The following is a 10,585-nucleotide window of genomic DNA, read 5'->3' as shown; positions in this document are numbered from 1 at the left end:
AAGGGGTTTTGACTAGGGGCTCACCTTGAATCTGTAGAGGTGCTTAGCGTGCTCGGGGAGGGCTTGACAGCGCCGGAATCAAAGACGAACGCTAGCGGGTCCGAGGAAGAAGAGGACGGAGATCCGCTGATGTAGCGTCGCCCGTCTTGCGCTGGTGGTCGAAATCGAAGAAGAAGAAGCAGGCGGAGCTCTTGGCGCAATCTCAGCCGACGAGGACGACGTTGTCCACGGCGAGGAACTACTCCATCACGACGATGGCGTCGGGTGTGCGTCGAGGGGCGGATCTGAGGTGAGAGGGGGGAGGGGGAGTGAGGGTGCTAGGGCTTCCAGGGGAGCGAGGGGAAGCCTTGTAGGCACGAGAGAGGCTCCGGATGGCTGCCCCGTGGCAATTGGCACCATGGATGTGCGCCCTGCGTCCACGAGGTGCGCGGTGAACAGAGGACATGGATGACCCGGCTGGTGGGCTAGGCTGCACTGTGGCACATGGGCCCTAAGTGCATAGTCTATTTTTCATATTTCTCTTTTTTTACTTTTTGTATTTTGTTCGCTATTTAACATTTAGTTTGTGTACTAGATGAATCTCTCCAGGGTTGAAACTTGGCACGTAATTCCATTGCAACATTTTGGTGATGTACAAAAAGTCTCACAACAATTGGAATCGTCTAAACATTTTTATAAATTGAAATGGTTGGTTGAATGGTTGTTGGTCCACTATTTAATGTCCAGGGGAAATTTTATATTTTGAAAAATGTTAATTCTTTCATGAAAAATTGTTAGTGAATATTTGCAACCCATAGAACATTTTGGTTTTTCCGTTTGAAGAAATAATAATTTGACTTTATTCTAATTTTAAATTTGAATCGGGTTTGAATCAATGCGAGATTAACGACAGTAATCATGGTGATGTGACATCATTAGTAAAGAGTTACTGTAGCTTAATTATTCGGACGTCACACACATCTTTTAACCGACCCCTTAAGAAGCTGAAGAGGAGTAAAAAGAATAATCTAAAATTTTAAAAGTGCAATCGCGCTCATTCAAGAGAACGAGCGTCCAGTCTACCCCACATGCATATATACTTCTTTTTTATGCTAGTACATGTGCTTGTTCGCATTAATTATGTTTACACCGGTCAAATCGGAACAGAAAAACGTATTTATGTGTATTTATTTCAGGTTTTTAAAAATTTTAAAAGCCATATATTTCAAACCGCATGTCAGAATTCATATCCGTCTTCACTGTTGGATTCCTCCTTACGATATTTTTAAAACTAGACCCCTCATACGGGTGCTTTGTAATTAACTTTATTACGGATATGAAAAACGAAGCTCGAGCTCAGATGAGCTCTTTATCTAGGCCCTCAGTATGCTTCAAGATTCCTGGTCAACAGTGTATAAAGTACTCCCTCTATAAACTAATATAAGAGCGTTTAGATTACTACTTTAGTATTTGAAACGCTCTTATATCAGTTTACAGAGGAAGTAGTGTATACGCGGTGTATTTTTGCTTCTCTGTGTTTTAAAAGTCTAACGCCTGGCACACGCCAATGCCAGTCTATGATCTGACAGCAACAATGTCACTGCAACACTGCACCGAGTCAATAGGTCCCATTGATTCACGAGCATGATGGGCATGCATAGGGATGGCAACGGGTCGGGTTTGGGGCGGGTGGAGCTGGTCCAAATCCAACCCATGACCCATCTTCCTACCCTCTGCCCATCCACCAAATTATCCATGGGCATAACTTGTGCCCATGCCCAAACCCGCTGGATACCCACATACCCATGGAGCTCCATGGGCATAGAAAAGTCAGCATGAAGCCTTCCCAAAGATCAAATCAACTCATCATCATTCACTCACAAATGACAACATAAGCTACATGCATAAGTAGGTAACAAGAAATATGATGAGTCCTTAAGTGTGACATACCAGAGGTTGATTCTGTAGCATATAGCTCATGGCACAAGTTGCATATTTCCTACCATCTCCCATTGATTCGCTCTTTCTACTCTCACTAGAATTTGGCCCCACATGTCATACGGGTATCCATTGGATATCCATGGAGCACAAACTATAACCATGCCCAACCCGTCTGTTTGTGGGTATCCATATCCACGGACCCATGGGTAGAAATGTGCTCCATACCCTTGCCCAACCGGGTCGGGTATCCATGGGTATCCAGATCCATGGATAAAATTGCCATCCCTAGGCATGCACCTCTTTTATTTCTGTCAGATGTAACATCGGTTCACTAATTAAGAAAATAAATTGCATGTTTAGTACTGCAAATTAAAGATTAACTTGCATGTCTCTATCTCAGCAGTAGTGGAAGGCACAAATTAGCAGTAACCAATTATCCTCAATTAGCACGTAACATGATTAGCATTGCTCGATCACAAAAACACAGAAGAATTTCATGATTCCACCGATGAAGTACTAACAAACCTTAACCGGCAATAAAATGGCAATTAGCATTACTAATTGTTATCTGGCCTCGTCAGAAATAAAAAACAATCGACAGGCATGCTTACGAAGAGCAAAACCTGCAACTAGAGCGTGCGTTAACGCCAATGATGCGCCACACTCGGTGCCGGCAGCCGGGTGCCAAAAAGGGCACCTTATCTACCTGCTCGTGCACGCGCATGCGTTCGCCCGCGACGTCGTCGAGCCTGGTCGTCTAGAACCTGGTTGCTTGCGTTGGCTGACATCGGCGACGGGGGATCGAACAGTCCAAGCATCAGACTGGAAGGTGATGGATCAAATGGGATGGATTCCATGATGTCGTCTCGGCTGCCTGAAACGGTGTTGAACCTGAGCCCGACCCCTTCAGACGGGTGTTTGCGAAGCTCAAGGCCACGGCGCGCAGCTTGCAAAGCTGGGGCGCGAAGCGACTCGGGGATGTCTCGACACAGATTCTCCTCGCAAAGGAGATAATCGCACACCTCGACGCCGCTCAGGACGTCCGGCCCCTCTCCGACGCGGAGTCCTGGCTGCGCCGTAGACTGAAGGGAGTGTACCTTGGCCTTGCATCTCTTGAGAGGTCCATCGCGCGTCAAAAAACCAGGTTCCGTTGGCTCCGGGATGGGGACATGAGCACCGCTTTCTTGAAGATCCATGCTGCACACCGCCGGCAGAAAAGTCATATCTTTTAGCTCAATGACAACGACAACATGGTCTCCGATCATGCCAACATGGGCCGCATGGCATTCGAGCACTTCACCTCGATCTTTGGCTACCATGAAGCACGCACCTCCTTCATTGACCTTCATGCCATCCAGCATCCTGCCTTCGACATGTCTGGTCTTGACGCACCATTCACCGAGTCCAAGATTTGGGCGGCCGTCAAGCGGTTACGGATGGGCAAGGCCCCGGGCCCGGATGGATTTACCACGGAGTTTCTTCACGCGTGCTAGGACATTGTCAAGCACGACATCTGCTAGGTCTTCCAAAAGCTCTACCTGATGAATGGATATGGCTTCCACAAACTCAATGAAGCACTTCTTACTCTGCTCCTGAAAAAGGCCGACGCCTCCTCCCTCTTCGACTACCGTCCCATCAGCCTGATTCACCTTGTAGCCAAGCTATTTGTGAAGGTGCTCTCCCTGAGGCTGGCCCCCCACCTTGGCAACATTGTGTCTGCCAATTAGAGCGCATTCATCGCTGGTCATGTTGTGCACGACAACTTCATGCTCGTTCAGCAAACGGCGCACCTCCTCCACAACCTCAAGGCACCGCGGATCCTCCTCAAGCTTGACATCTCCCAAGCTTTTGACACCATCTCCTGGCCCTTCCTCTTTGAGGTCCTTCGCCACCTTGGCTTCGGGCGCAGGTGGTGCGCTTGGGTGGCGATCCTCCTCTCGACCTCCTCCACGAGAGTGCTTATCAATGGAACACCTGGACCACCCATTGACCATGCTAGCGGACTTCGACAAGGCGACCCAGTTTCGCCCATGGTCTTCATTCTAGTCATCGATGCGCTCAACACCCTGGTCCAGCATGCCACCAGTCGGGGCATTCTTCACCACCTCATGAGCAGGCGCGCCATACCCAGCATCTCATTATTTGCAGACGACGTCGTCCTCTTCTGTCACCCTGACGATCATGACCTCTGGGCGGTGCAGGGCATCCTCAAGGTGTTTGGGCAAGCTTCAGGCCTCAAGACTAACTTCGCAAAGTGCTCCCTTGTCCGTCATGTGCTGAGAGCCATGCCAGTTCACCTGCTGTTGGCAATGGCCCTCCCGCCATCCATCCCGAAGATCATCAACTGGCTGATCCACGATTTCCTATGGCATGGACACAAAGAGGCCTGCTCCGGCAACTGCCTGGTTAACTGGCAGAAGGTATGCTGCCCCCTTGAGCTTGGGGGTCTTGGCGTGCGTGATCTTCAACGCACTGGCATTTCACTTCATGCTAGATGGCTTTGGCTGCGCACCACCGACCCAACGAGGCCCTGGCATCACCTCCACCTGCCAGACGATGCTGACGTGCGCGACATCTTTCATGCTTCCACATCCTGGACTATTGGTGACGGACATACCTGTCGTTTCTGGACAGATCATTGGCTAGATGGCAAGTCGATTGCCGAGATTGCACCGAGCCTGGCTGCTTTGGTTCCCCGAAGACGCCGTAGCAAGCGCCTCGTCCATGAGGGACTTCTTAACCGGGCATGGATCCAGGACATCCATGGCGCGCTAGGTATTAAGGCCACTGTCGAGTATATCTATCTATGGAGGCGTCTTCTTCAGGTCACCCTCTCCTTTGACCCCGACCGCATACGTTGGCGATGGACCGCCAACGGCATGTACTCAGCTACATCTTGCTACCTGGCTCTCTTCCAAGGCTCCATTGCTGACATGGACTGGAGGCTGACATGGAAGGGCTGAGCCCCAACCAATGTCAAAATGTTCATGTGACTTGCCAAGCAAGACCGTAGCTGGACGGCGGAAAGACTCGCCAAGCGGGGACTGGACCACCTTCCTCGTTGCGTCCTTTGCGACCATGACTTTGAGGACATCCACCACCTCCTCGCCGCCTGCGTCTTCTCTAGGGAGATCTGGCACTGCACTCTTGCTTGGTGCAAGCTCACCGTCAGCCCCCCCAATGGTGACCTCACCCTCTACGACTAGTGGAGAGATGCTACTGTCTCCATCCCAGCATCACTCTGAAAGGCCCTTGCATCCCTAGTCCCATTGGTTACCTAGGCCATTTGGAAGCACCAGAATGCTTGCATCTTCGACCTCCAGCAACCCTTGGCTAACCACTTATTTGCTTGGATCCAGGACGATGCGCGCACCTGGGCCTCTGCTGGTGCCAAAGGACTACAAGCTGCAATCGACGCGATGTAAACCTAGTGTAGCCGGGCTGAGCATCCCACTTCTTCTGCTCATGAGGACCCCTGGCACGCGTTGTTGTGTACGATCTAGGAGTCCTCAACCCTTGTATTCTTTCTACCTATCAATGCAATGATACGCCAGCTTGGCGTATTGGAGTAGACTGGATGGTGATGCAAGATCCATGTGTATTCTAGGCGGGGACCCTCTATGGTCTTCTCCGTCTTGGATGCACGTCTGCGGTGTGAACTCGGGAGGAGCTAGCTAGAACCGCGAGTGCTTTGCATGGCTATGGCATGCGGCCGCCCTCGCTGCCGGCGGCAAGGATTAACGAGGCTCTCATAGTCGCAGGTGATAGGACTAAGAAGAGAGAGAATTGATCAAGAAACTGCTAGCTTCTCACATCAATGCATGAGAAATAAAGATGAGAGAGACGACGGAGTACACATTTTGTATTTCCTCTCGGAACTAGAAAGTGGCACAAATCACGAGACTACTCTATGGTCCAGATAAAGTGCTCAGCCGAGTTCGGGAGCCAAAACGCTGGTTCCACTTTATTGTTTCTATTCACACATGTTCACTTTTCCTAATACGAGTTTCGGGTGGAAAACTATTTTCATTTATAGGTTAGGGGTCCAAAATATTTTATTTTTCGATCGGCCACTCTAGAAGCGCTAGCGGGCCAATGGGCACTCGCTAGATGCTTCCAAAAAAATTTAAATCATCCCTAATCGACCCCTTATATCCTTTAAAGGAATAAAATTTTACTCCTCAAACCATTCGACACCTTATATTTACTCCTTTATGGCCACGATGAGTATAATTTTGTCTTCTTCATCCTTGCCCACCGCTCCACCCCTCTTAGCCACATCCACTCTAGTGCTGATGACATTGCCTCTACCGACCATCGCACATCATTTGTTCTTTGTCCTTTCTATCGTCTTCAGCCATGGCGGCTCTCGTCCTCGTCGTCCCCAGTGTGGTGGCACTCCCCCCCATTGTCCACGCTCACGGGCAAAGGTGAAGTAGGCGGAGGAACAACCACATGGAGGAAAAGTTAATTTCCGTATCATGGAATAATTTGCATTTTGTGAGATAATCTATTCCATTATGTAGCTTAACCAACGATCCATGTGTTGCCCGTTAATGAAGCACACCCTACATTTGCCATTACCGGGTCAAGCCATATGCGGCCCGTTAATGGACATGACCATACGTTGGTCATTTTACGGGCGTGACCATGCGTGGGCCTTTTTCGGCCAGGTCACTTTGTGGGACCTAACTAGACAGTCCATACATGGGCCTTTACGATCCAAGATCACCATGGGCCACTGATGGGCCTGGAGAGATAATGGGCCCTAAATAGGCCAAAAGTATCATTCACGAGTCCAAATACAATACACGCCATTAACAAGCCCAAAGATACCTCGGGCCTAAAATTGGCCCAAAGACACCATGCTCGATCATCGGCCAAAAGGACACATTGGGCCATATATGGGCCCAAGACATGACAGGACATTAGCAGGCCGGAAGACATATCAGGCCTTAAATGGACCTAACTACACCAAGGGCCATTAATAGGCCGGAAGAATCATCGGGCAACAAACGGCCCAAAGACACTATTGGAGCTTAACAGGCCAAAAGATGCATCAGACCATAAATAGGTCCAAAGACACCACATATCGTTAATGGACCAAAATTATCCACTGACTGTACTAATGATGAAAGACCCATGGGTCGGTAATGGGCTGAATTCATAAAGGTCCTAACAAATCATGCGTACTTGGGTCGTAAATCGTTGCAAATATTATAACTCGCTTATAAGAGGATAGTATCCATCTCATCTCAAGGGGCCCACATATGGGCCGGCCATTTGGCGCAACTCGTTTGTATCATTGTTTGTCTATAAATTCATTGTAGTTCGCTCATGTCACTTGTTGGTGCAATATGTGCCTTCCTGTGTTTTGGAGATTGTTGACAGAAATAGGTATGGACTGATTTGTTTGCTAGTGCATACAGAGAGAAATAGTCCGTACAGAAACTGAAGAGAATGCTATCTCCGGTGCCCAAGTTCGAGAACTTCATCAAGTATATCTGCATTGCAGAGAAGAACGAGCTACATCTGTTAAAGATTTGTAGATGAGAATATTGTTGTGATGGAATTATCCCCTCGAAATATTACTACTGAAGCAAAGCATATTGTTCGGAGTTATTGTCCAAAGAAATTAACTGCATCGAATGGAAGTCGAAGGCAAATTGAAGACGTAGTATACTTTTCATCTTTCTTCTTTGGTTCAATTGAGTCATAGGACCTCCCTACTATTAAGAGGGGTATAGGTTCTCGAAGCTTAGATTCGATGTGATGCTTAGCCCAAACCTATGAAAGTTGTGAGAGAAATCTCTTTGTGTTTCGAGCAAATACTTGCCTACAAGAGACTGTGATCTTCTTCGCTGCAAGAGATTTGTCTCGGACCGAGGAGTTAGCATTACTTGCTCCACAAGTAATGTTACCGTTGTGCTCAAAATCTGACTTTGGACTCGTGTCGTTCGGCCATTGGCTGCTCTCAATGTCCAATTTGGTCATTTCCCTTCAGGGAAGGCTGCGGCTATAAATAGCCACCCTGCACCGACTCTGTCTAGTGGCTGCTCTACTTAAGATTTCTGAGAAGATTGATTTGAGCTTCCCCTCTCCGAGTGATTTGAGTTTAAGATCCACAGAGAGAAAAATCAAGAGCCCAAACTTAGACAGTGGTTGTGCATCACAGTAGTTCTGAGTTAGAGTTCTTGTACCTATACTCTTGAGAGCTGTGCACTCTCTAGACAGATAGGTTTCGGCTCGAGTGTTGAAGAGTTGTTGTTTTCACCGAGCTAGATCTTCAGCAACCAAGAGTGATTGTGGTTCACGAAGGTCGACCAAAGGTTTGGAGATCGCCGACAAGTATCTACCATGAGTGGAATCAACTAAAGTCTGATCAGCTTCGAGTTGAAGGAGAATAGGGTGAAGAGAGTTTTTCTTCCGTGTTAAGTCACAACCCCTCCAACCATGCGTAGCCCTTTGGCAGAAGGGTGAACTGGTCTACCAAATCTCTCTGTCACCATCAAGCACCACTAGTTCAATTTACTTTACTACATTACTTTCGGCAGTCTTCATATGTGCTCTGTGACGATAGTTATCTGATCAGTTATTTCTGTTGCATATCATTCGCGTCCACTCTCGTTGTGATAGTTATCATTCGTTGCTCACATTGTTGCACTCTCATCACTCTGTCTTGCTACCTTGGTTCTTGTTATTCTCTGTGTTGTGATATTTGACATCAGTATAGTCATTCTTCGTAGTTATCCATCGCAGTTCAATTCTAGCTCTTTGTCATGATATTATATTACATTACCATCATGATCATCAAGCTTGTTGTATCCTATGCTTGAACCATCATTGCATCCTACATCGAAGGTTTTGTTGCTCAATAGCAAGCTTGATTGAGTCTATATCTACCGAACCTTATTTCCGCTGCTATGTTTGGGATCGGTTCAAAACATTCGCAAGAATTTTTTAATCTCCCATTCACCCCCCTTTGGTATATATACTCCTGGTCCTAACAATTGGTATCAGAGCAGATTCTCCCTGTCTCTGTTTATTAAAGGTCTAACATCCTTGGATTTTTGAGTATGTCGTATGCAGGTTGATCCTCGCACTTCGAAAGATTTCCTATCTTCGATGGAAATTACTATCTCTATTGGAAAGAAAGAATGAGAACCAGAATTCAAGCCATCGATCTAGAACTATGGAAGATTGTGGAAAATGGATACACTATTCAAAACCCCGATGCTCCAACCCCTGATGACAAAGCTATGATGCGGTTGGATGCACAAGCAAAAGACATAATCTGTGCAAGTATCTCAAAGGACATTTTCATTCGGTTTCGAACGCTTAAGACTGCTAAGCAACTCTCGGATGCCATAAAAATGCTCATGAAGAATTCATTGCTAGAACAGACCCTCACACTCAAATGTTTCATGCCATGTTTGCTGGCTTCAGAAGCCTTCAAAAGAATGTGCTATGGAATTCACTGATCGGTTGACAAATATTGTTGAAAGACTTCACCAATAAGGAGTGACTGATATCACTGATAAAGATGTGGTCAACAAGATGCCCAGTTCTCTTGACGCTACCTTTGATCCCATCATAGCAGAAATCAAGCAAAGACTAGATTATGAAGAACTTCACTATGTAGAGGTCATGACATTTTTGTCACTTCATGAAGAAAAGATGGAACTAGAAAATGCGGATCAAGAATCTTCTTCGGAAGGTGATATTGAGAATCAACACACCATCACCAAAAAACTAGAGATGCTAACAGAAGGGCTAAGTAATCTCAGAAGACAAAATTTATGCCTCACGAATGATGACAAATTTGACTTGCTTGAATCATCAAGAAGGTTATCTCTGAAAGAAATGAAGTGCTTCATGTGCAAAAAATTCGGTCATCTCATAGCAGACTGTCCCTGCTGGAAGGAAAACCTAGCAACAGATGGAAATATCTTCATTGTAGTGGATTCACATGAATGGATCGTCATACTAAGCTCTCGAAGAAAAATGAATCTTCCTCATCTTCTTCGATGAGAACAGTCACTGACATGAAAGCCAGAGCAACCATCAAGTCAAATATGAAGAGAATATCACAGCTGAATAGAGCATGTGCTGATATGACGCGCGATTCTGAAGACGAGGCAACAAACATTGAATCAGATGATGAAGAATTTTACAGAAGGATAGGAAGGAGCAATGCCTTCATTGCCTATGAATCATCAAACAATTCACTCGAATCAGACTCCGATGATGATGCCTCAAGTGATGATGAACCAGTCACATTCTGTCTCATGGCAAAATCATCTAAGGATCGGGTATCAGCAAAACCCAAAAATCAATGAATGGATATTCTCCTGAATATATTGCCTATGCTAAACTGGTCAAGATTGCAAAATCTCAACATGATGAACTTGAAATGCTTGAAAAGAATCTTATGAAAACTGAAGGATTACTGATATGTCTCCAACATATCTACTTTTCCTAACACTTTTCCTCTTGTTTTAGATTCTAATTTGCATGATTTGAATGAAACTAACCTCGGACTGACGCTGTTGTCAACAGAACTACCATGGTGTTGTTTTTGTGCATAAATAAAAGTTCTCGGAATGGAATGAAACTTTGCGAGGATTTTTTATACAATAAATAATTTCTGGGGCCAAGATCCATC

The sequence above is a fragment of the Triticum aestivum genome, chromosome 3A (genome assembly GCF_018294505.1).
Source record: "Triticum aestivum cultivar Chinese Spring chromosome 3A, IWGSC CS RefSeq v2.1, whole genome shotgun sequence".
NCBI classification, from domain to species: domain Eukaryota; kingdom Viridiplantae; phylum Streptophyta; class Magnoliopsida; order Poales; family Poaceae; genus Triticum; species Triticum aestivum.
The sequence above is the reverse complement of the archived record's forward strand: the minus strand, read 5'-3'. Positions refer to the sequence as shown.